The 27,092-nt window shown below is 37.0% G+C and overlaps 1 protein-coding gene and 1 pseudogene across 2 annotated transcripts in view; one reads left to right on the forward strand and one right to left on the reverse strand.

Annotated features, from left to right (window-relative positions):
- Positions 1-19,348: 19,348 nt before the first annotated feature.
- On the forward strand, positions 19,349-22,926 carry LOC112615259 (annotated as a pseudogene).
- The window catches only part of THOC2 (THO complex 2), a 132,201-nt gene continuing 124,656 nt past the window's right edge, over positions 19,548-27,092 (reverse strand). Inside the window, exon 39 of one of the 2 annotated variants that reach the window (XM_025372584.1) lies at positions 19,548-20,327. The gene's annotated coding sequence lies outside the window, so the exon portion shown is untranslated. Of the gene's footprint in view, positions 20,328-20,839; positions 22,736-27,092 lie in introns of those variants that run through there. The other variant, XM_025372581.1, reaches the window with a different exon arrangement.

Raw genomic sequence — 27,092 nt, forward strand, 5'->3', positions numbered from 1 at the left:
CCTAATACAGAAATGCTTAATAAAGTTGGAAGCATAAACTTCTTTCTGGACTATGCACACTCACCTCACTCAAGGAATAGTATAATGATCCAACCTACCATGTTGGACAAGGGTAGCATGGTAGGTTTCAAGTGACAGCCAAGACTCCAGAGGAATCCTTTCGCTTTGGAACAAAGAAAAAAATAGACTCCCGCAGTGTTTTGCTGCTTGAGTTCTGCCCCTTCTCATCCGGAGAGAAAATACAGATTGCAAGTCATGACTGTCTAACATTTGAAAACTTGTGAAACATATTTTTTTTTTAATTTGAGTTTGAAAATCTGACGTGGGCACCAGAGTCATGATGGTAACTAGATTTCCAGGGTAAACAGCTAGTAGATATGATTGGACACCTGTCTTTCAGTTAGAGCCTAGAAGTCTGTTGGTGTCCTGGCTGTGATAAGACTGTATCTGAAAGCCTGTAAAAGTTTCAGAAAGGTGAAGTAGAGTAAAAGATTTGCAGGGATTTTTGTCAGTGTTTCTTTTGTTTAAGTAAATTCTGTGGGTTGGGAATCATAAATCTCGTGAGTAAATGGAAGAGAAACCAATGGCCCACAGCAGTATGTCGTGTGCCTGAAGAATGGTGAATATTCTGATTTTTAAAAATCATTAGGATGGGAATTTTTATTTTTCCCTATAGTGAATTTTACATATATATTTGTCTCTGCCTCTGCTTTTGTCCCCTGGCTAAAGACAATTCTCTGTGTGTATTTAAATGAGAAAAGCCTTTACTCCCTCCTTATAGAGGAAAAGAAATTAGCCATGAAGTATAATCTGTTTGTAATTGTAACCCTTTGTCTGTATCTGGCTTCTGAGGAAAACATTTTTGGAGATTAACTTATCATAGGAATCTATCATTTGTGAACACTAGAGATATCCAACCCAAAGAGATCTACCGTCAAGGTTGGAAAAACATATAGACTTGAAATAGATTCTGCATTGTTTAGAGAGCAGAGAATTTTGACTTCTATAGCATTTACTTGGCTTGCATAACAATAATATGAATTATTTTATGTGTATTTAAAACTTTGAACTGCACATAAAATGAGAATACAATAGCATATAACAAAATATAGAAAATAGAGAAAAAACATTTTTTAAAACTTCACCTATAAACTCCTGCTTGGGCAATCTCTAGCTTGTCAAAGAGTTTATATGATTCTTCTACTGTATGAATGTGAAATATTTTCTAAGAAAGTACTTTAGAACATTTCTGCCTACATACAGAGGGAATTAATAAATTTGATTATGAGGTCTTAAATTTAAGAGATTTTGTTCTGTTTAGCTTCTTGAGACTAACAAGTACTTACATAAACCTGAAAGAAAAGAACTCAAGAATTTCCATACAAAGAAGATATTGGACTTCTGATGCTTTAAATGTATTGGCCCTTTAAGAAAAACTTTTTCACACACACAAACTGCCAATTCAGAAACTGAAAAGCTGAAGTAGTCAAATGGTTGGAGACTAGGTTCCAAAGAAAGAAATGAAAATGAGATATCAAGCTAGCAATTACTAATCATAAAAAAGCACTATTCAAAACTTCTGCGAAGCATTTTAATATTTTTAAATAAATGTAAAAGAATATATGGTTCCAAGTTCATCTAATATTCCTAATCAAGCTGAATCCTCCCACAAATCAGAGTGATTTGATAAATTTGGTTTTAGAAAAAGCTAAACGTCTTCTCCCAGAGTTTATGACAGTACAGAATATAACACAAGTGTAATAGTGCATGAGTGGAACAATTTTTAATTGAAATGAAGAAATACAGAAAAAGTGAAAAAAAATTGTCACCAAAAGAGACATTTATTTTTAAATGTCTTTTTCATTACATAAATGTATTTGTTCTTCATAGCATTTAGATTACAGGAAAAATCCAGGCAATAAAAAGGCGTATGCTGGTAAGACTAATTTTAAAAGCTGTTTATGGGCAATCATGATATCTGCATATAGAGAAATTTAATTTCTTCCTTTTTGATCTGTATGTTTTATTTCCATTTCTTGCCTTATTGCACTACCGAGACCTTCCAGCCTTATGTTGAATAAGAGCAGAGAGAGCAGACATTCTTGCTTTATTCCCAGTCTTAGCTGTAAAGTATTCAGTCTTTTGCTGTTAAGTATTAAGTTAGCTATAGGTTTTTTGTAGGTGCTCTTCAGCAAGTTGAGGAATTGCTCCTCAAATCCCTTTTATTATTTTTTGAGCATTTTTATTACAAATGAGGGTTGAATGTTGTAAAATGCTTCCTCTGCATCAACTGATGTCATCGTGATAGTTATTCTATTTAGCTTGTTAATTTGGATAACTGCACTATCGATTTTGAAATATTAAAAGAGCTTTGCATTCCTAGAATAAAATAAACAAAAACTAGTGTTTAAAGCCTTAAATAATGTTATCTGACATTTGGTATATGTGTTTGCATTTTAATATGTATATATGGAAGTCTGTTAAAATTACACGATTGGTTTTAAAAGCAGAAGCTTATATATAGTAGGGGACTGGTAACTCAGAAAGACAAGTGGTCTTTGAATTTATGGTTTGTTCTCAACTGTGAGAGTGCAAAATCTTACTATTTACTTTCTGCATGTTCTACTCAAATGGCAAAATCTGTTTTACTCACCCTACCCAAATACAATCTCTCAAAAAGGTCTGTTAACTTTCTTGGTTTTGCAATAATTTTGCATACTTTAGATTTAAAACTGCAAACTATTCCAGTTAATTAAACAATTATAATAAAACAATAGAACAATAAGGGCTTCTACAGGTATAAAGTAGCCAAAATAATTATTCTTTATGTTACTTTTTCTGTTATTACAAAGTATCATTTTCCTGATTAGTAACACAGATAAAGCTGCAGCATTTTCTTTCTGGGGAAACTGTGTTATTGACTGAAAATTCTCGTCAATGCTGTCCTTCTCTGAGATGGAGCACAAATTTAGAGATCCAATGTAATAACATCATGAAGATTTTTTAATACCCATTTTATTGTTGGCACTTCCTATATGACTACTAGGTATCTCCTCAAAGACCTGCTTCTTCATTTTGTAACCAATTGCAAGAGGGATGCTAGAAATAATTAGGTATGTTTGATTTCTTTTAAATTTTTCAGCCATTATATTTTCAAATATTTTTCTGCCCCTTATTCTCCCTTCTGGAATATCAGTTACACAGATATTGGACTGCTTGATATTCTCTTCATTTTTCTTCAATCTTTTTTCTGTTATTCAAATTGGAGTGTGTGTGTAAAATCAAGCCCACTGATTCTTCTGCCAAGTCCAATGTGTTGTTGAGCCCATCTAGTAAATTTATTTCAGTTATTGTATTTTTCAGCTTTATAATCTCTATTTCCTTGTTATAGTTAACATACTTCTGTTGAGATGTTTCTAATTTATTGATACCACATTTTCCATTAATTCTTTGGGCCATTTATAATAGATGTTTTTAATTCTTCATCTGCTAAATCTGGGCCCACTCAAAGTCAGTTTTTATTAACTGCCTTTTCCCAGGTGCCTAGGTCTCACTTTTCTGTTTCCTTCAACGTCTACTAATTTTTGTTTTAAAATTAGACATTATAGACAATGTTATAATAAATCTGGATTCTGATGTGTTCTTATGATTACTGGGATCTTGTTCAAGTAGGCAGTTAACATACCTGAATTCAAACTGACTACTTTATGTCTCTTGAGGTATGTAGCAACTGATATGTCTGCTCGGTTCTTATGGCCTACCTCTGGCTTTAGCCTGGCCTATCCACATGGAAGGCACATGTGGTATCTGCTATGTGCCTGTATAATTTGACAGTCAGCCAAGAATTTGGGCAGAGATGAAACTCAGTCTCTCTGTAGTTTCCTCGCTTCTAAGGTTTCCCACCTAGTTTACTATTTGTCCTGCCAGCCTTGGGCTCTGTTGTCTGATACTTCAAGCCCATAGGCTTCAGCTTTCTTCTGCTCCATCTGAGTGCAAATAAGAATATACATTCAGACTTTTTTTTCTTTTAACAAAAACGTGCTTTTACATATATACCCAAGATAATTAAAAAACAAGTACTCCAATAAATACATGTACACACATGTTCATAGCAACACTACTCACAATAGCCAAAATGAAGTAAGGGACTAAATGTCCATCAATGAATACATAGATAAATAAATTGTGGTATATACATACAATGAAATATTATTCAGCCACAATAAAGGAATGAAATACTAATACTTGCTGCAGCATGGACAAACCTCCAAAATATTATGCTAAGTGGAAGATTCCAGACAAAAAGGTCACATATTGTATGAAGCCACTTACATGCAATGTCTGGTATAGACAAATTCATAGAGACAGGATACAGACTGGCAGTTGCCAGGGTCTAGGCAGTAGGGAATAGTGAGGAGAAACTGCTTAATGAATACAGAGTTTTGCTTTGGAGTGATGGAAATGTTTTTGAACTAGATAGAGGTAGTAGTTTCACAACATTGTGAATGTACAATATGCCACTGATTTGTCAACTGTAAAATGGATTTCATATTGTGTGAACTTCACCTCAATAAATTATTTTTAACTTTTACTTTTTTTAGTTAAACCAAACAACATACCCAAAAAAGCAAATGAACAGAACTTGCTCCATGGTTGAAGTATAGATTTCTCTCTGTTCCTTACATGTTTTGTGTCAGGCCTCATGAATCCACTCTTGCACATGCATAGTCTAGCCATCAAAAGGATTTAGACAGAACTATTTGGAATTTGAGTCTCACTCTTTCTATGATTATTTTGCTTCCAGAATTTCCCCCTTTAAATTTCAAGCTGATCGTCCAGCCCTGAAAGGTACCTTGAGCCAACAAGGCTGTTTTTCTACTGCTGCTTTTCTCAGCCATAGCCATAGGGGTCAAGAAATGTCTTCAGACCAGAAAACTACAAACTCACAATTCTTACCCTGTGCAGTTGCAGTTTTCTTTCTTCTGTCTGCTTTTGTAGTCTTTCCAGTGCGTTTAACAAGCTTTTAAAAATGTTTCATAACTGTTATCTATGAAAGGGTTCCTGTGACCACTTCATTCCTCCATAATTACTGGAAGACTCTATATTTTAAAACTATATCAACATTATTATAAGAGCTTCCTCATCATCAAATCCACAATATGAGAAAAGTTTCCAAATAAAAAGAGAAGCTCCAGCTCCACCAGGTACTTTTTATAGGTCAAATATTCTTAATATGAATGTCTCCGCTATTTTATTCCTCAGGATAGATAAAAGCATCATCAAGCTTATATGCAGTGTCAAATAACTAATTTTCTTGGTATTAGCTTTATTTAAATATACATTGGAAGTGCACAGTTCAATGGTCCTTAGTGTATTCAGTTTTTCAACTATTACCATAATCAATTTTAGAACATTTTTATCACCGCAAGAAGAAACCATATACCTTTAGCTATGACCCTGTAACTCTCTCATTTCCCCAGACCTAGGCAGCCACTAAACTACTTTCTATCTCTATAGATTTGTCTATTCTTGACATTTCATATAAATTGAATCATATATGTGGTATTTTGAGAATCTGCTTAGTGTTTTCAAGGTTAGCATAATGTTTCCATAATTTTTTCACTTAGCATAATGTTGTCAAGATTCATGCATGCTGTAGTGCATATCACTACTTCATTCCCTTTTCTGGTCGAATCATATCTCATTGTATGAAAATATTACATTTTATTTATTCAATTGATGAACAACTAGGTTTCTATTTTTTGAATATTAAAAATAATGCTGCTATGAACATTTGTGTACAAGTTTTTGTGTGGATGTGTGTTTTCATCTCTCTTGGGTATATACCTAGAAGTGGGATTCATGGGTCAAACGATAACTCTATATTTAACTATTTGAGAAACAGTCAGATTGTTTTCCAAAGCAGCTGTACCATTTTATGTTCCCATCAGCAGTATATAAGAATTCTCATTTCTCAACATGCTAGACTTTTTTTTTATTATTTGCCTTTTTTATTCCAGCCATCCTAACAGGTGTGAAGTAGTATCTCATTGTGATTTTGATTTGCATTTCCCTGATAGCTAATAATGTTGATGTGCTTATTGGACATTTCTATATCTTCTTTAGAGAAATGGCTATTCAGATCCTGTGCCCATTAAAAAATTGGGTTATGTATCTTTTTATTATTGACTTTTAAGTGTTCTTTATATAGATACAAATCCCTTTTCAGATGTATGATTTGCAAATATTTTCTTCCATTCTATGAGCTGTCTTTTCACTTTTCTGATAGCATCCTATAATGCATGAAAGTTTTTACATTTTCCTTTTTTTTCAGACAGGGTCTCACTCTATCGCCCAGGCTGGAGGGCAGTGGTGAGATGTGGGCTCACTGCAACCTCTGCCTCCTAGGCTTAAGGGATCCTCCCACCTCAGCCTCTTGAGTAGCTGGGATGTACCACCACACCCAGCCATTTTTTTTTTTTTTTTTTTTTTTTTTTTTTGGTATTTTTTGTAGAGACAGGGTTTCCCTGTGTTGCCCAGGCTGGTCTCAAACTTCTGGGCTCACTCAATCCACACGCTTCGGCCTCCCAAAGTGCTGAGATTACAGGCATGAGTCACCAAACCCAGCTAGTTTTTACTTTTGATCAAATCCAATTTATCTATTTTTTTTCCTTTTTTGCTAATGCATGTGGTTCATATCTAAGAAACCACTGACAAATCCAAGGTCACAAAGACATATTTCTATGTTTTCTTGTAAGAGGTTTACAGTTCTGTTACATTTGTTTTGCTTTGTTTTTTTTTTTCCTTTTTGTGGAGAACGGGGTCTCGCTATATTGCCCAGGCAGGTCTCGAACTCTTGGGCTCAAGCTATCCTCCTGCCTCTGCCTCCCTAAGAGCTGGGATTACAGGCATGAGCCACGGCACCTGGCCACACTTGGGTCTTTGATCCATTTCAAGTTCATTTTTGTATACAGTGTAAGATAGACATACAACTTCATTCCTTTGCATGTGGATATCCAGTTGTCCCAGCACCATTTGTTGAAGAGATCATTCCTTCCCCCATTGAATTGTTTTAGCTTCCTTGTTGAAATCAATTGACTATAAATTTGAGGGTTTATTTCTGGATTCTCAATTCTATTCTATTTATCTGTGTCTATTCATATGCCAGTACCACACTATCTTGATTATTGTTGCATTGTAGACAGTTTTGAAATCAAAAAGCATAAGCTCTCCAACTTTGTTCTTTTTCAACATTATTTCAGCAATTCTGTGTCCCTTGAATTTCCACATGAATCTTAGGATCAACTTATCAATTTCTACAAAGAAGTCAGCTGGGATTCTGACAAAAATTGAGTTAAGCCTACAGGTCAATTGGGGAAGTATTGCTATATTAATACTAGTAAGTCTTCTAATCCAGTAATATAGGATATCTATTTATTTAGATCCTGCATAATTTCTTTCAATAATGTTTGGTAGTCTTAAGAATGTAAGTTTTGTACTTCTTTTGTTAAATGCATTCCTAAGTACTTTAATCTTTTTGATGCTATTGTTAAAGAATTGTTTTCATAATTTCAGGTTTGATTTGCTCATTGCTACTGTATAGAAATATAATTGATTTTTGTATATTAATCCTTTATCCTCTAACCTTGCTGAAGTTGTTTATTAGTTTCAGCAGATTTTTTGTGAACTCCTTAGGATTTTCTATATTAAAAAAATCATGCCATCTGCAAATACAGTTTTGCATCTTTCTTTACAATTTGGATGCCTTTTATTTCATTGTCTTGTCTACTTCCATGGCTAGAACTTCAGTACAGTGTTGGCTAGAATTAGTAAGACTGGACAGTCTTATCTTGTTCCTACCCTTAGGGAGAAATTTCGCTGGCTTATTACCTTTCTTGTTTGCTCATATCATATGTAAACTGTGGGTTGACTGCAGGCCAACCCAACAAGAGGCCAAGCCAGACCACACAATCAGCTTAAATCTCTACTTGGATGTGGCATATGTCATAACTACTCACATTCTATTAGCCAAAGCATGTCAATCAAGGCCAAAATTAATGAAGCGGGGACCTGTATTGTCCTCTTCTCACAAAAGGCATAGCAGGTCACCAGGCAATGAACAGGGATATATAATACTCTTACAAGAAAGGTAAGAAATAAATAACTGAACAAATACCATCATGGACCCTATGAAACCTATGGCTAATTTCCACTACCACTAAGAGTAATAGAAAATTAACTAAGCAATAAATTCAATTAATGGACCAAGTGTGGTGGCTCATGCCTGTAATCTCTGTACTTTGGGAGGTCGAGGCAGGTGGATAGCTTGAGGCCAGAGGTTCAAGACCAGGCTGGCCAACATGGTAAAACCTTGTTTCTCCTAAAAATACAAAAATTAGCTGGATGTGATGGTGCATGCGTGTAATCCCAGGCATGGGATTACATGCCTGGAGAAACTGAATACAGGAGGTGAGAAACTGGAGAATACAGGAGGTGAGGGATTACCATGTCTAAATAATCATTCGCCCACAGTAAAAAAAAAAAAAAAAAAAATTAAAATTTAAAATAAAAAGAGTTTGAGACCAGCCTGAGCAATATAGCAAAACCTTGTCTCTACAAAAAAAGACACGCCTGTAATCTCAGCACTTTGGGAGGCCGAGGCGGGTAGATCACCTGAGGTCAGCAGTTCGAGACCAGCCTGGCCAACATGGTGAAACCCTGTCTCTTCTAAAGTACAGAAAATTAGCCAGGTATGGTGGCACATGCCTGTAGTCCCAGCTACTCAGGAGGCTGAGGCATGAGAATTGCTTGAACTTGGGAGGCGGAGGTTGCAGTGAGCTAAGATTGCACCACTGCACTCCAACCTGGGCGACACAGCAAGATTCTGTATAAAAAGAAAAAAGAAAAAGAAAAGAAGGAAAAATGATGCTTTCATGACTTGTTATCATGGCTGTACTTTTTATTTGCCTTTTTTGGTAGAATATGTGTATAAATTTATGGAGTACAAGTGTAATTTTGTTACATGCATTGATTGCATAGTGGTGATGTCAGGGTGGCAAAACATTTTCTAATAGGCCTGTCAGCCACCTCTCTGAAGATTTGTAACTTTGACCAACTATCCATAATTAATTATGGTCCAGATGATTTTAGTCTTGTAACACTAGAGGTTAACGCACAGAAAACTATTAAGATATGGTTTAGATTTGGGGGGAAGTTTGGTTTAGTAGATAACCCAAAAATTTTCAGTTTATTGCACAATAAGACATTAGCCAAAGTTGAATGTAACTTAGTAATGTCACTTTGGCTTTTCTCCCCCAACTGACTACATGAATCCCTGCTTTTCAAATGCTCTTTGAATCAGCATTCTTCTGTATCTGTTCTTCCATTGATTGGTTAAATAAAACTTAACATGTGCTAACAGATGACTTTGCCTGAAATTTGGGCCCTTATAGACATCATAAAACCTTGAACCCCTCTCCCTCCAACCTCCCACCCATCCTCTGTGCTTCCATAGCACCCCGTACTTTTCCTATCAAAGCAGTATTCAAACTGCATAGGAATTGCCTATTAATTTATCTCCCTCCCTTACCAGACTGTGAGCATCTTGACAGAGATCTTTCCTTGCTTGATTGTAGATCCCCAAGACCAACTGCAGTGTCTCAAATAATACACGATCAATCAGCGTTTGTAGAACAAATGATTGTTCTGTCATTGTTGCAAGGTGATGACCAATAATGAGATGAATAAATGAATCCAGAAAACCTGGTGTCTAGAATGCAGGGGAAATTATCACAATAGACATAATAGTTAAGAGAAAAAAATTAGCTGTTCCTCACTTTTAGGAAAGCCAATATATGAAATTCAAATTTAGGATACAAGAGTGCACATTCATTTTCCTAAAACTTCTTTGTTTCAAGGAATAATTCACTGGAGTTATATCCCCTTCTGTGTTTAAGTACCTCTTATTAACTACCTGACTGGGTTAGTTTTAGAATCTGCTGACAAATGAAGATCAGAAGTGAAAGTGTGAGTCAACGAGAAAACTATTTGATTTGTGCTTGTGCACCCAAGACAGCTTTCCAGGAATGTACTTGTTGTGTAAAGTGAACCAAGAGTAATCACATAATGAAGTAGTTTTGCTTACAGGATAATAGCTCTTTGACCTCTAAATGCCTTGGGAGGTGAGAATAACTGCTGTGTCTATGCTTCATCGTAGCGCCTAGAAGAATGCTTGCTATCTTACCTCACTTTCACCCTGTCCAGGCCCAAAGTGTTCTCCCATCCTTTCTCAAACGAGGACATATTGTTAATATTTAACTAGGCTACATGAATCAGAAGTTTAACAAAATGTCATTTGCTACTTTCATTTTAGCATATGTCTCGCTTAAGTCATTGAACGCGTTCTCCAAATATGGTGGATAAATGCAGGTTGCATTAACTGAACTAGGGTTTAAAAGTGTCTTAAGAAAGCTTTCTGACTAAATATAAAAGCAAATTACTTATTTCGTACCTCAGTGACTTTAATGCCTCACAAAGGCAGAGAGTGCATGTTGGACATCAATTTGTTACTTTGACAAAGATTTAAGACTATATTTAGGCCAGCAGGCAAAGTCAGAACTCCCCTGGACATATCCTGCAGGGAGCAATGGGATGTGGCCCTTGAAATACTCCTAATGACCATCTTTTAATATACTGATTCTAAAATGATTAGAAAGGATTACACGAAAGGTCCCCAGGCTGATGTCTTCTATTACACAAAATGTTCTTTCTTCAAAGGTTAGCATATTCTTGTTTCTAGGACAGTAGACATCAATATTTCTTGTCTGCCAACAAAATTGAAGGGTTAGAGACCCTGGGAAAATTTGTCATGTAAATTGCCTCAATTAGTGTTATTTTAGTTATAAAGAAAAAATGTATTTGAAAAATTAAAACTCCAATCTTTTGTTTTAATGGAGACAGTGTCTCTGTTGTCCAGGCTAGAGCACAGTGGCACAATCATAGCTCACTGCAGCCTTGACCTCCTGGGCTCAAGCAATCCTCCCACCTCAGCCTCCTGAGTAGCTGGGACTATAGGCATGTGTCAACCATGTCCGGCTAATTTTTTTTATTTTTTGTAGAAACCGGGTCTTGCTATGTTTCCCAGGCTTGTTTTGAATTCCTAGGCTCAAAGGATACTTCCACCTCAGCCTCCCCAAGTGCTGGAATTAAGGCATGAGTCACTGCGTGCAGCCTAACTCCAATGTTTTTAAAAGTTGCCCTAAGCTGATGTCCTTCCCCAAATAATGACTTCTACCACCAAAATAGAAGAGTATTTCCTTCAGCCAATACATTTTCTGTCAAAAATAATTATACCAACCTTGAAAAGAAAAAAAAAGTCTGCTATTTGTCCAGAGTTATAGAAAAGGAGTGACACTCATTTTTGATATAGAGACCAACCTGCAAATCCATTTACTCAGGCTCCCTAGTGGGGAAAGCCTGTCTGATTAGCTTAAAAACCATCTCTAATTTATCGATGAGCTGTATTCCAAAACTTATCTGTAAGTGAACTGTTTGAGTAGAACATATTTTCCCATAAAAACAAAGGGTGGTTTGAGTTTTTAGACCAGCTCCCAGAAGCCTATGACCTCAACCATGGGACCACTAGCACTAGTCTGTATTCTGGATCCTAAGAGCAATAGGCTGCAGTGCAGGAGAGAAGAGGAAAAAGGTCTCCTTTCCCTTCCTTTCACAGAGCAATTTGGAAAAAAAAAATTCCCAAAAGGCCAAGCTGAGGTGTGGCACCCTCTGTTCTGCTAATATTCCTCTCCCGATGTCTTTAACCTCTCTCAAGTCCCTTAAAGCTACCACAACCCTGAACGTGTATTGGGGAAGAGGAGTATGGTAGGCTGAGCAACAGGTATTAGGGACTCAGCTATGATGGACTGTGTATAAGACATGGACACCAACTCTAGATAAACTGAGATACAGAACAAGGGCTCTGTTTATGGAACTTGGATGCACAGGTACAGTTAGCCATAAGAGGCAGAAGAAAAATCCTACCACCAAAACCTGCACCCAAAGTTGAAGCTGTACCAGCAGCAAGGCTAATCCTGAGCTGCTGAGACACTTGTATAGCACTTTTCATACTCCTCCAGCCCAGGGACAGTATTGAACCCATGGTCTAAGTTTGGTGCTCAATTTAGAGGAGGTTAATGGTCCAGGTGAGATGAACTAAAGATCCATGAGGGCAATGAGTAAAGCGGGTAATAATGATGTTTATCTGATCAAAAAGATTTCTATTCATTTGGAGGAAATGACAAATTGTTCATTCTTTCAATAAATATTTATTGAATACCTACAATATGCCATGTACTATGTTAGAGGCTGGCATTACACAGTCCCTGCTCTCATGCAGCTTATATTCTAGATGAATGTGGGAAGAGTTCAGAGGGACCAAACAAATTCTCAGTGAAAATGAAAAAGAGGGAAAAGCACGACTGCTCCAAAGCCACTACTGCTTAGACTTCCAAACAAGCCACCTCATGTTTTGGAGATAACTGTAAAGTATGACCTAGTCAACTATTCAAGAGTCGAATAGTTAAATATCATTTGGGACACATTTCATCTACACTGAAACTGAGGTAAACTAAGCAAATACAAAACTCAGAAGTTTAACTTCACAAATCAGTCCAAGGTAAAACCAACTGGGCTAGGTCCTTTTTGGCAACTTTCCCACCTCTCCTTTCACCTTCGAGGAACCATCTGGGCTACCCATTGTGGCTCCCTTCCCAGGATCAGGCTTTGTCCTTTTCACTGACTTCTGCCTATGTACATTTACCTGCCCAACCTCCCAAGGCTTTCCTAGGAATAGGAAATAGGAGCATGATGGGGTATCATCAGAAATCATCCATATTTCAGTGCTAGTGTGAGAACTGATTGCCCCCTCACATAATACCTTACCTCAATGAATATGGAAATCTCCAGAAGTCTCTGTAAAGTGCTTAACTATGAGAATTTCTCATACCACAGCTAGCTAGTAGATGTTTTAGAGCTAAGGCCTTTAGAGGCCCACTCAAACCACACTTGTACAACAACCTGCACCTTACATGTGCATACATAAGCAGATCTAGAACCCAAAACCTTTGAAGAGTTGCTATCCCAATGAGTTCTCCATCTCCTAATTTTTAAAAACTAATATTTCTCAAGCTCCACATAAAAATGTGTGCCAGGCCTCATCTAAACACTTTGTATAAATGTCATTTAATCCTCAGGACAACCTTATAAAATGGTTATTAGCCTCATTTTATAAATGGGAAAACTGAGGCACAATCCATTTAAAAGAAGGCAGGAAAAGAAAAAAAAAGAGAAGATGCAACAAACAGAAAGTAGCAGGATGCCAAATGTAAACACAACAATATCGACAATTACATTAAATGTATGGTGTAAACTTTCAAACTAAAGGCAGAGATTGTCAAATTGGATTAAAAACCAAGAAACTCATTTTCAAGAAAAAGAATAGAAAATATACTATGCAAATACAAGAAAAAGAAATCTGGAGAGGTTATATTAATATGAAAGTAGAATTTAGAATAAGGAGTATTACTAGGGATAAAGAGGAATATTTCATTTTGATAAAGGGGTCAACTCACCTAGAGTATATAATCTTAAATGTGTATATACTTAATAACAAAGTTTCAAAATACATGAAGCAAAGAAATGACAAAACCAAAAGAAGAAATAATACAAATCCACAATTGTATTTGCAGATTTCAACATGCTTTTCTTAGTAATTGACAGACCAAGCAGAAAATAAATTAGCAAGAATACAGAAGACTTGGAACACCACCAACCAACTTGACCTAATTGGCATTTATAGAATACTACATCCAACAACAACAAAATGCACATTCTCTTCAAGGGCATGTGGAATATTCACCATAGAAGACCAGCTACTAGACCATAAAACAAGTCCCAGTAAATTTGAGAGGATTTAAATAATTCACAGTATGTTCTTTGACCACATAAGACTAAATTAGATAACAAGAGAAAGACATCTGGAAAATCTGCAAATACTTGAAAATCAAGCAACACACATGGGTCAAAGAAAAAGTAAACAGAAATTGGAAAACATTTTGAGCTGAATGAAAATTATAATGTCACACATCAAATTTGTGGGATCTAGTTGGAATAGTGATTAGAGGGAAATTTATAGCATTAAATTATTAAGCATTTATACATACACCCCTTCACCATCAGTTTGTTTTGCAAGGAAAAACAAGGAATGAAGGACAAAATCCAGTCCTAAACACAAGTCCAATAATATAAAAGTGAACTGCTACAGATAAAGTTAAAGGAGGTGTAAGTGGTATCAAAAAACGTTCTGAACTTCAAACTGCTTATTTCAGTAGCAGATGCTTGCTGACGATATACAGCTAATCTAACAAGAGGTGAGATCCAGAAAGGTCAGTGAAGGAACGCTGGAAAAGTCAGGGGGTCCGTGAACAAGAGTAGCATGGGCTAGCAAAGTTGATAAACTCTGATACCAGGACAGAGGCTATTGCTATCGATTTTACAATATTCCTTTCTAGGCATGGGTTGTCTCTGGGACATAATATACTTATCACCTCCAGAAATAAGAAGTCTCTGAGTTCTGTCCAAAATTAAGAACAGAGATGTGGGGATTGTGTGATGGTTTAACTCTGTAATTCCCAAATGTTATCCCTACTTTGGAATCACCTGAGGAACTGTTTGTAAAAAATACTCCAAGCCACCACTCTAAGAAAATCTGATTCAATATACTTGATGTGGGGACCTCCAAAAGTTTCTCAATTCATTCTAATAATTCTCAGTGTGGAAAGTACTGGTATAAATACTACCACTAATAACAACAACTGCTACTAGTTATTGAGTACCTGCCAGGTACTAGGTCCTGTTTTAGGTACTTGACACGTATTGTTAGATTTAACTCATTAGCAGAAGGGCATTGTGAAGATCAAGCGAGAAAGTGTAAGAAGCTTCAGTGGAGTTCATCCCCACTCAGAGGAATAGAAATGGATAAGGAAAGTCATCTTGACATAGAGACAACAACTTTTTAATTACCTGTAAAGATATGAAAAGTGTGATTAACACTGGTTAAAGCAATAAAAGACTGATGATGTCAGGGGTTTTTTTAAGACCAAAAAAGGAGGAAAATATTGAGACAGCATGGAAAAGTACCCAAAGAGGTAGAGACCATTTGTCTCTCAAATCTGATCAATTCCTGGGCTAGTATAACAAACTGGCTTCAAAGATTCTGCATAATACCAGAATTGTTCAGAATTCCAAATTCAACATTCACTCTCTGCCAGTGCCAACTTAAGAGTTAAACGAGACCCCAAAAGACCTATACCCTCTAGGTCTAAGTAGAAATCAACTGGCTTCCTTAAAGCCCAAATCCTTTATAAAATTTTCCTAGATGAACCTGTTGTGGACAAAAAACTTCTCAAATCACACTTAGTCTGAGGTAATTCTTACTGAGTATTCACCAACTCTTAAAATGTACCACCTGGTCCCCAGCTGCACGTGGTATGGATACCTTACTCATTTTACATATTGTTTCTTGCTTAGCATGTTTGTCTGTCTTACTGATGTCTTGGATCAATTATTCCAGAAAGCAGAAAAGATGCTGTATAATAGTACCTAGCAATGGCATATCCAATTACAATTCAGAAGCGTTCTTTGATAATGATGATATATGCAATAGGAGATAAGTACTATTACATACCACATGAAATTAGGATCAAGAAAGCCTTGAACAAAGTACAGTATCATTCTGGTTAAAATATAAGAAAATTTTGTGAGGATAGAGGTAATAATAGCTGTCCGTTGGTCTGATACTCGAGCCCAAGGACATCTAGCTGTCATCTAACAAAAATCAGAGGTCAGACTAAGCTAGAGGTTAAGTGCCAGGTCATTTTCTAGCTCCTAACCATGAAATGAAGGCTGTTTCTCATCTGCAATTATGTATTTCTCAAGCTTATGTGCCCTGTGCCCAATCAGAATCATCTCTGTTCCCTCTCCTTCCTCTGTTAACCACATCCATTTAGCAACACATCAAAGGAATTAAGCTTTTTAAGCCTGATCCACTTAGAAATGGCCATTCATTACAGCTTAAAACAGTACCTAAGAATCAGGAACAAAACCAGAATTTTTTACATTAAGGTTTATTTTCTCAGGTTGCCACACTTCCTTTAATCACTACTTCCAACATCCCTCCTCTTGTTCTTATGTCTACTCGTGTCTATAAATAGAAGAAAATCTGTGTTCGATTAGCATGAATTACCATCTTTTAAGCAGCTCCTTTTTTTATTCTCAGCTCTGGACCCAATAAAATCTCCTTGGCCCTGAAAGATAGTGTCTCTAGAAATGTTACTTCAATTTTTAAAACTTAAACATTTACGAGGTGGGCGGATCACTTGAGGTCAGGATTTCGAGACCAGCCTGGCCAACATGGTGAAACCCCATCTCTACTGAAAATACAAAAATTAGCCATGCATGGTGGCACGTGCCTATAATTCCAGCTATTCGGGAGGCTGAGGCAAGAGAATCACTTGAGCACAGGAGGTGGAGGCTGCCATGAGCCAAGATCGCACCACTGCACTCCAGCATGGGCAACAGTGAGACCCTGTCTCAAAAAAAATGAAAACAAACAACTTAAGCATTTAAACCACATTTCTGATAAGTAGTGAGATAGAACATTAAGCAGTTACAGTATTACAAGCTTCATTCTATCTAAGAGGCAGCCTTAGAGATAACCATCCATAAAAATGAAACAAAGGGCAGGCAAAGCTTTTACACTAAACAGGTCTTGTTCATATTACTTGCATCATGGGAACCAAACAACAGTTGCATGAGTTTCCTAATCTTTACAAACATAAAAAACAAGGCTATAATAAATCCCAGTGTACAAACCCTGTCCCAAATATTTAAAAATGTTTTCCTGGACTGAAACAAATCATCAGAGACCCGCATGCCTGGACCGCATGTTCCAGTGTCATTGTAGAATAACCTTACTAGAATGAACTAAGGTGTTGGCCATCGGGTAATACTCAAGATCATTTACAAGGCACATTCCTTTGTTTTATCCACTGAAAAGACATGACTGCTTTGTGAATGCAAAGAAGTTTCTTTCAGGCCTCGGAGCCAGGAAACATTCTTCTCCGCTGCAACTAACTTTATATTTGATGGACACTAGTTCCTATAACTAATCACATTACCTTCTCTTTGTGGCCTGCCAGTTTCTCCATGGCCCACTTATACACGACATTTTGGGGTAATAGCTTCAGTTAGGTTATTAATTTCACCCAGAAACAAATTTTCTCATTTAAAGATGAGAAAAAAACTGCACTGTTTTTTTCATAAATCATTTTTGGATCATAGTACAGTAGAAATAAATCAATCACATAATTGTCAAAAAAAAAAAAAAGGCTACTAGGATGTCTGCCCATATTTGGCTAAAGTGCCTCCTTAAAAGAGGAAATGGTCCTATACCATGGACCAGTTACTTTCCAACAAATTGCAAATCACTTCTAGATTATTTGCCAAGGCAAGGAAGGCTGCTGCTCTAACTTTAGCCCCTACCATTTAATCCAAGGTAGATATACAGACAACTGTCTTCCACCTTCTCACCATCCCCCCAAAAATTCAGCGTTAGTTATAAAGGTCTCAGACACCTTTGGAACAAGACCCAGAAAAACAAACTTACCACCTTAGGCCTATTTTCTTGAGAATCTGGCAAAAGCTATAGACTCAGAAAAGTGTACATAACACAAACTTGTACCCAATTTCTGGGATTCTGGAAGGCCCGTAAATATCCCCCAAGCTCATTCATGAGCCTTTAGTCAAGAACTCCTTTCTAGAAAAATGGCAAGCTAGATGCCACCCACTAGAACGAGAGAGAGAGAGAGAGAGAGATCCTGCATATTACTTTCATGTAAAAGGTTCAAAGATGGGTTGGGAATCACAGACACATTACTCGATAATAAAATATTCATACTGTGATAACTGCCTCAAAATGTTCTGCTTCGTTCATCTTCACTCCATAGTCACTGTGTAATCAGTAGTAAATTCGGCCTCACCCCAGTCTCCTTATCCAGGCTTATTCTTCCTCAGAGGACCTCCCTCCAAGTAACATGATTTGTTGTCTGCCTCCACTGACTAGAATGGAAGTTCCATGAGGACAGGGGTTTGTTTTGCTCATGGCTGCACCTCTGATACATAAGAGGCACTCATATATTTCAATAGGTTTTTGGGGAACAGGTGGTGTTTGGTTACATGAATAAGTTATTTAGTGGTGATTTCTGAGATTTTGCTGCACCCATCACCCAAGCAGTGTGCACTGTACCCAGTATGTAGTCTTTTATCCCTCACCCGTCTCCTACCCTCAAATATTTTTTAATGAATACCCTATAGGACTCTCTACTCTTTATAGAAGGGGTTGGCAAACTATGGCCTGCAGGCCAAATGTAGGCTTCCACCTGTTTTGTAAATAAACTTTTACTTAACTCAGCCATGCTTATTCACTTACATATTATTTATAACTGCATCAACACTACAGTGGCAGAGCTTAGTAGTTGCAATGGGAACCACATGGCCTGCAAGGCCACAAATATTTACTATCTGGCCCTTTACAAAAAAAGTTTGCTGGCCCCCTATAGTATTCATTTGGTTCTTGTTTTCCAAACTAGATTGGAAGCACTCTCGAGACCGGTCTTATACTTCTTTGGACCTAGAACAGAGTAGATGCCCTAAAATAGCTAGCACTATACAAACAGATTTCCTACTTCCAATATATATTATTTTTACATAGTTAATCCAAAGATAGTATTTTCCATCATCAATGCATTTCTAGCAAGGCCAGAACTGATTACCTGTGTTTGATGATTTGGGGCAACAGGAAGAAGGCATACTGATGCTATCTAATTAGTAGTAAACTTTCTAGTTCAAAATCACAATCATGAAACCTTTAAAATATGAATGCATATTTAACAACTGGAAAGGTCTTCCTGATATCTTTCAGACAAATAATTTTGACATAAGCCATAGTTATTTTCTCAAAGTCGGAAGTCACTCTAACAAAACATCTATTTTTATGTCAGGCACATTATAAGCACTCAACAGTCACTGAATACATCACCCTCCCATAAATATTCTGCTCATCGATTTTTGCAAATTACAATTACCTGAAAAGGGTATCAAGATTTATACCCTTTTGCCAATTCATTTAAAATATGCTCAGCATTTCTCAGTTCTTTAAAAAAGTATATCCTTTTTGTCATTCTCTGAAAATTTTAATTTGCATAGGTATTGTTTCCAAGGAACTGAAGACTAAATGGACAAATCCAGGCATGATATCAGTCCACTGTTTACTCCAACTATAGAGGTAATCAAAGAGGATATTTTCCTATTATCGGATGATATGTCATTTGAAAATAATGTAGCCCACGGAATAAGAACTGAGAAGGGCTAGGAACCTTAATGAATTATCTTTGCTATGTCATTTTGAATAAGCAACAATATACACAATAATATACAACCATTTGAGAAAACTATTGTTTATTTAGAAAAAAGGTTACACTGGTAGAATTCGGTAGATAAAAAAATTCTCTTTTAAAAATGTCACTGTGAAACTTTTCCAGACGAAAGTTTAGCAATACAAAGCTCCTATAGCTGTAGAATTAAAACAATTATGTTTTGATCCCCCCGCCGCCAAGATTTGTCTAATATAATTACAAGAAAAAATGGCAAGGGACAAGTGAGCGCTGGTACCTTTTTCTTTTTTAAACACGTTTAATGTTGTACATGTACTATATAAAATGATTCCTAAGCATTTCATAAGACAATGCTCCCATTGCTTTTAGTGACTAATATTAAGAACAAGCCAAATAATAAATTAAAACTGAGTTTTAAAATGAGGTAAAATCAAAATGGTTCAACAATTGTTTATTTTCAGTTTCAAACAATAAAAAGGAAGCATTTCAGAATGGAAATAAAAACTGAACCCAGGCAATATTTAGTTAAACTAAAGTAAAACTCTGTACACAGGTAACCTTATGCAGCACATTGTGCTATAAGTATGGAACAGTTAACACTTTCAGCCATTACTGAAAATAAACATGTAGAAACTAAGCAACAAGTTAAAATACAGTAATGCACAACTTAACAATTTTAAGTTTTCCACATGGAGCAATAAAGCAGATAACTGAATAATTTAAGGAGATGCAAATGGCCCTCTTCATTCTTAATTCTTGGCAATTTACTCAGGAAAATAAATTTCTGGTCGCAGCTGAACAGTTCCACTCCAATCTCACCTGAAAGAAACAAAGTGATTATATTGATAGAGAAGAAGGAAGGAAGGAAAGGAGGGAGTAGGGGAGGGACAGTTAGTCAAAGGAGGTAGGAGAAAAGGAAGAGAGAAGGAGAGAAGGAGAATGAAAGGAGGGAGGGGAGAAGAAAGGAAGAAGAGAAGAAGGAAGGAAGAGGAAAAGGTAAGGAGGGAGGAAGGTTTAAGAAAGAAAGAAAAGTTAATGAGTTCCATCAGTAACAAAGACTTGAATCCCCAGAAAAGGATGAAATATTTGTGTGTTTCTTTTTGTCCATTCTTAGAAACCATTAAAGATAAACACACTAATGATGACTTAAAAAAAAAACTGAACATTGTGTGCATGTGGGAGAGACGGGTGGGGGTAGGGAGAAAAAAATGGAGCAACAAGTAAAACTTTCCACAGGGGCAAGCAATAGCTTATCAAAAGTAAATAGAAAATGTAGCAAAGAAAAGTAACCTATTTTACATGGTCAACAAAAAAAGAAAAATGACATCACATTTTTCACAAGGACACAATTTTAATAGTAACTTATATTAAGATGCAGTGTCTGCTAAATTATAAAAATTGCTTTAAAAATATATTGACTTAATTATACTCATTTCCTTTCCTTTATGTATTGACATTTTTCAAATATTTCATATTGAAATAATTTCAAAACATGATTATTACAACATGTGGCAAATATCTTCACATCTGCCTTCATTCAAATTTTAAGCTAATGCTTAATGCATTAAACTTTATTGATGAAAATACTACATTCACATATTTCTTAAAACCAGGGCTAGAAGGGTCCTTAGAAAATAATCACACTTACATGAAATGCTGACAAATAATTTACATATCATTTCTACACAGCATTCTGTTCACACCATGTATAATCTTGACATTATCAATAACTGTGGATACATTTAATGTTTAACTTACAATTTAATACTTAAAAGCCATTGTTCCTGTCCATTAATTGCTGAATGGATAAATAAAATGTGGTACACACTCATACAATGAAACATCATTTAGCCATAAAAAGGAATGGAGTTGATACATGCCACAACATGGATGAGCCTTGAGAACGTGATGCTAAGTGAAAGCCAAACACAAAAGGCCACAAATTATTGCATAATTCCATTTAAATGAAATGTCCAAAACAGGCAAAATCATAGAAACAGAAAGTACATTACTAATTTCCAGGGGCTGAGGAAGGGAAGAATTGGGAGTGACTGCTAATAGGCATGGAGTTTCTTTTTGGGGTGATAGAAATGTTCCGGAATTAGACAGCAGTGATGCTTGCACAACACAGCGGATATACTAAAAACCACTGAATTGTACACTTTAAAATGGCAAATCTGAGGCCGGGCGTGGTGGCTCACGCCTGTAATCCCAACACTTTGGGAGGCCAAGGTGGGTAGATCACCAGGTCAGGAGATCAAGACCATCCTGGCTAACATGGTGAAACCCCTATCTCTACTAAAAATACAAAAATTAGCCAGGCGTGGCGGTGCACGCCTGTAGTCCCAGCTACTCAGGAGGCTGAGGAAGGAGAATTGCTTCAACCCAGGAAGGAGGCAGAGGTTGCAGTGAGCCGAGATCGCGCCACTGCACCCCAGCCTGGGAGACAAGAGCGAGACTTGGTCTCAAAAAAAAATAAAATAAAATAAAATAAAAGTAAAAGGCAAATTTGAAGTTATATGAATTTTATCCCAATTGTTTAAATTGCAAAAAAAGTCAATGTTCCAATTAAGAGCATCATGGTATCACAGTGTGGTCATAACTAGGAGAATAAGAAATGGGCTCTCAATCATAAAGGTGTCACATTACAAGAATTACTTGGCAAGGGACATTTTGGTGACACATTTAAGGGCACATTAAAGGATAAAATTGCTGTTGCTGTTAAAATATGTCAAGAACATCTTCCCCAGGAACTGAAATTAAAAGTTTTACTAGAAGCCAAAATCCTCAAGCAATATAATCATCCCAGTACTGTCAAACGTATAGGAGTTCGCACACAAAGACGGCCTATCTACATCATTAAGGAACTGGTTCCAGGAGGCGATTTCCTCTCCTTTCTGAGAAAGAAGAATGAACTAAAACTCAGTTAGTGAAATTTTCATTAGATGCTGATTCTGGATGGCGTATCTCGAGTAAAAAATGTATACACAGGGACCTTGCTGCAAGAAACTGCCTGGAGGTGAAAATAATGTTCTGAAAATCAGTGACTTTGGAATGTCTCGTCAAGAGGATGGTGGTGTGTATTCATCTTCTGACTTAAAGCAGATTCCCATTAAATGGACAGCACCAGAAGCTCTTAATTATGGGATATATCGTTCTGAGAGTGACGCACGGAGCTTTGGCATCCTCCTCTGGGAGACTTTCAGCTTAGGGGGTCTGTCCATAGCCTGGAATGACAAATCAGCAAGCACAAGAGCAAGTGGAAAGAAGATACTGGATGTCAGTCTCTTGGCAGTGTCCAGAGAATATTTTAACAAAATAATGCTGAGGTGTTAGGATTACAAACTTGAAAACCGCCCCCAACTTTACTGAACTTCAGAAAGAGCTAGCTGCCATCAAGAAGAAAGTTGCACAGTGATGAAACAGTGCCAAACTCAGCCTTCAGGACTCTATTTTCAGCAAAGCAGTATTTCTCTTCTCATTAACATTTATACCACATTACCTGCAACATTCTCCCATTAACTATTTTTGAAAAATATGTGCTGCTTTAACCATTGTAAATAAGAAAGTATAAGTTCTAAATGTAAGGGATCACACAGATCTATCTTTTTCACATCTAGGACTGTTGCTGTTTCTCAAAAGTTTTCTACTCCAGGCTCAGTTCATAGTCTGCTCTTCTCCATCACAGACACCTATTGGTGCTATAAGCTGTATTGGTAATATTTGTAGGGAACATCGCCAACAGAAGATGGCCTTCCTACTCTGCTGAGACAAGATTTTATCTGTGAACACCATTTTATATTGGTAATTATCTGGACCTCCTAAGTTGTTAGTTTTTTTTTTTCTTTTTCTTTTTCTTTTTGGCCAGAGATAGGCCCTGTTTTGTTAGTAAGACTGCCATTTCCCTATGTTTCACAATGCCATCCTATGCACAAAAATCCTCAAAGAGTTGAGGCAGCTGATTGTAACTGATGTTATAGAGAGCTGTGACAAGAAGAATCAAGTTTGAAAAGTACGGTGGTCTGGAGAAAGGAACAGCTAGGGTGGTCATCAAAGTAGAGAAGAAAAGGCAAACATAAAACCAGCCTTCTTAACAGAGGTATGCCTTTATAAAACACATACACGCTTTTTAATTTTATGATCAAATTCACCAAAAAGGTCCTAAGAAATATTTTAGTAGTTTATATAGATTCTTCATAAAAGAGCCCTCTGGATGGCAACCAAACAATTTTTAAGAGAAACTATAAAATACAAGCCCACCAAAATAATATATTATTTTTGGTTAAGTGTCTTCACTTCAAAGGAAGCATCCCAGAACTGCATTCCATGCATTTTTACTAGTGTCTGAAACTGTCAGAATTTCATTCTCATTCTCTCACTCTTTGCACATAAACCCCAGGTAGAAAGGCATATACGGATGCACTTGACATTTAAAAAGTCAAACAAATATTGATAAGGAAGAAAAAAGTTATGAGGAGAAAGACATGGGGACAGCTATCCTAAATCCACTTTACTCCTTCATTTACCCTTATAGTGCAACCTAGGAATTCTTATAGCAAACAGAGTTCCTGAGATGTTCCATGTGGATAAAATGTAACAGAGTTAAGATGTGGATTCTGTTGAGCTGCATCTTAACTGCACCCAGGGATGCTTCTCAGGATAATTATGTGCCTAGGGGAAAGACACACTTAGGGCAAATGTTGCATGGAAGCCTTTTATAAGTGCTCATGCCTATGTCAAGATTTTTAAAAACAGCATATAAATGAGTATTTGCTCTACTGTAAGTGGAACAGTAAGGAAACAGAAAATTTCTCCTGCCCTCTTCAACTGTTTGGTGCCTATGAATATCAGTGCACAAAACCTATACTCAGTATTTTTAAGTATAAAAGATGATAATGAAGAGAAAAATGATTTGTGTTTGTCATTTTCAAACTCCTAACAAGAGTCTAGTATACATGTAATGGTTACTACATACAGACCAAAATGAGAGCATACTAAATCTGCCCTCAAAAAATGTGCTGCAGCAAATAAGCACGCTCTTTTAATCAGTATAGGTTTCTCGGTTTCTCTCCTATAAAATGGTGTGTTTGGTGGCAAAAAAGTCAATGTTGCACTTACACAGAGATATTAAATGTTTCTCTGGCATCGATGTGAACATTGATGAGTTCCCTATCCCATACCCTATCCCAATACCTACCGTCAACATCTAGGAATAAGCCTCAAAATGGCAATGCTTATTTTAACAAGAAATCTTTGGGAGCTTAGGAGGTCAGTTTCAAAGTATGAGCTGAAGGGAAAACAACAATACAAAAAAAAAGGCTTAGAGCTGGAATTACAAAATCAATTGTCTACAGAGGCCAAGAACATAATGAAAACAAAAGAAACGAGCTGAGTGGGGACTGACTGAGGCGAACTCTTTTTAAAAAGGCCCTTGCTCTATTCTAAATGGGGGGGCAGCACCTAGACAAGTGTAGCTGAAACCAGGATACAATGTTGCTATGCAGAAATCAGAACACAATGTTACCAGATGTTCCAATCCTTCAAGAAAAACTGAAATTTGGATTTTGTCAATTCTGATTTTTAAAAACAAACAGATTGCCGGGCGCGGTGGCTCACGCCTGTAATCCCTGCACTTTGGGAGGCCGAGGCGGGCGGATCACGAGGTCAGGAGATCGAGACCATCCTGGCTAACACGGTGAAACCCCGTCTCTACTAAAATACAAAAAATTAGCCGGGCGCGGTGGCGGGCGCCTGTAGTCCCAGCTACTCGGGAGGCTGAGGCAGGAGAATGGCACGAACCCGAGAGGCGGAGCTTGCAGTGAGCCAAGATGGTGCCACTGCACTCCAGCCTGGGCGACAGAGTGAAGACTCCGCCTCAAAAAAAAATAAAAAAATAAAAATAAAAATAAAATAAAATAAAAACAAACAGATTTTTAAAATTTTGAAATATCGTGTGAGGTTAAGAAGGTGCATTTGGCTGGTGGTGGTGGCTCACATCTGTAATCCCACCACTTTGAGAGGCAGAGGGCAGGATTACTTGAGCCCATGAGTTCAATACCAGCCTGGGCAATATAGTGAGACCTCATCTCTACAAAAAAATTTAAAAAAAAAGAGGCCTGGCGCAGTGGCTCACACCTGTTATCCCAGCATTTTGGGAGGCCAAGGAGAGCGGTTCACTTGAGGTCAGGAGTTTGAGACCAGCCTGGCCAACGTGATGAAACCCCGCCTATGCTGAAAATACAAAAAAATTAGCCAGGCACAGCGGCACATGCCAGTAATCCCAGCTACTTGGGAGACTAAGGCATGAGAATCGCTTGAAACCGGGGTGTAGAGGTTGCAGTGAGCCAAGATCGCACCACTGCACTCCAGCATGGGCGACAGAGAGAGACTCTGTCTCAAAAATGAAATGAAATGAAATGAAATGAAATGAAATGAAATAATGAAATGCAATGAAATGAAATGAAAAATAAAATAAAATAAGAAAGTACATTTAACAAGCCACATTCTGCCCAAGGGCTGATAATTTGCAACCTAGGATTTAGAGGATAAAAATTAGGTTACACATGTGAGACTAGAAGGAATGGACCTGCAAAATATATTTGGCCTTCTTGGAATGGAAGATGAGAATAGGAATGTAGTAGATTAAAAATACAGATTATGAATAAGTAGTGCTAACTGCTATGTTCTTTAAAATCAAAGTCCTACGTCCAAAATAATAAAAAGCAAGGAGACTGAGCATCTCAAGGCCTGGGAGCAAATGTCAGCTTAGCATAGCATCTGGTTCACAAAAGGACTTTCAAAAGTTTGCTGAACTCAACATCCCTGAGTTGAGGATCACATATATCAAATTAAAATTGAGAAGCCAAAGGGTGGTGGTTCTCAGAGGATAATTTTACAAGCAGGAATTAAAAAAAAAAAAAAGTTACAGTAGGAAGAAAGGTTAAAGGCAAAGGAACTAGTAATCTTCAAGAGACTAAATCAAGGAGAGGCAAGATGAATTTGGACAAAGACTTTAAGGGAAATAGACAATGCAGAGAAGGAACAGAGTTTTGCAACCAAATATAGAAGACAAGAGAAGACGACAGAAGACTGGAAGGAATTTAATTATGGTCATATTTATATACTGTATCTTATTAATTCTTAAGAGACAGAGTCTTGCTCTGTCACCCACGCTGGAGTGCAGTGGCATAATCATGGCTTACTGCAGCCTTGAACTCCTATGCTCAGGAAATCCTCCAGCCTCAGACTCCCAAGGAGCTGGTACTACAGGTGCATACTACCATGCCTAGCTAAGTTTTATTTATTTATTTATTTATTTATTTATTTATTTATTAGAAATGGGGTCTCGCTGTGTTGCCCAGGCTGGTCTCAAACTCCAGGTGCATACTACCATGCTTAGCTGAGTTTGTTTTATTTATTTATTTATTTATTTATTTATTTATTTATTTATTTATTAGAAATGGGGTCTCGCTATGTTGCCCAGGCTGATCTCAAACTCCTGGCCTCAAGCAATCCTCTTGCCTTAGCCTCCTACAGTGGGATTACAGGCATGAGCCACCATGCCTGGCCTTGTATCTTAATTCT

The sequence above is a fragment of the Theropithecus gelada genome, chromosome X (assembly GCF_003255815.1).
Source record: "Theropithecus gelada isolate Dixy chromosome X, Tgel_1.0, whole genome shotgun sequence".
NCBI classification, from domain to species: Eukaryota; Metazoa; Chordata; class Mammalia; order Primates; family Cercopithecidae; genus Theropithecus; species Theropithecus gelada.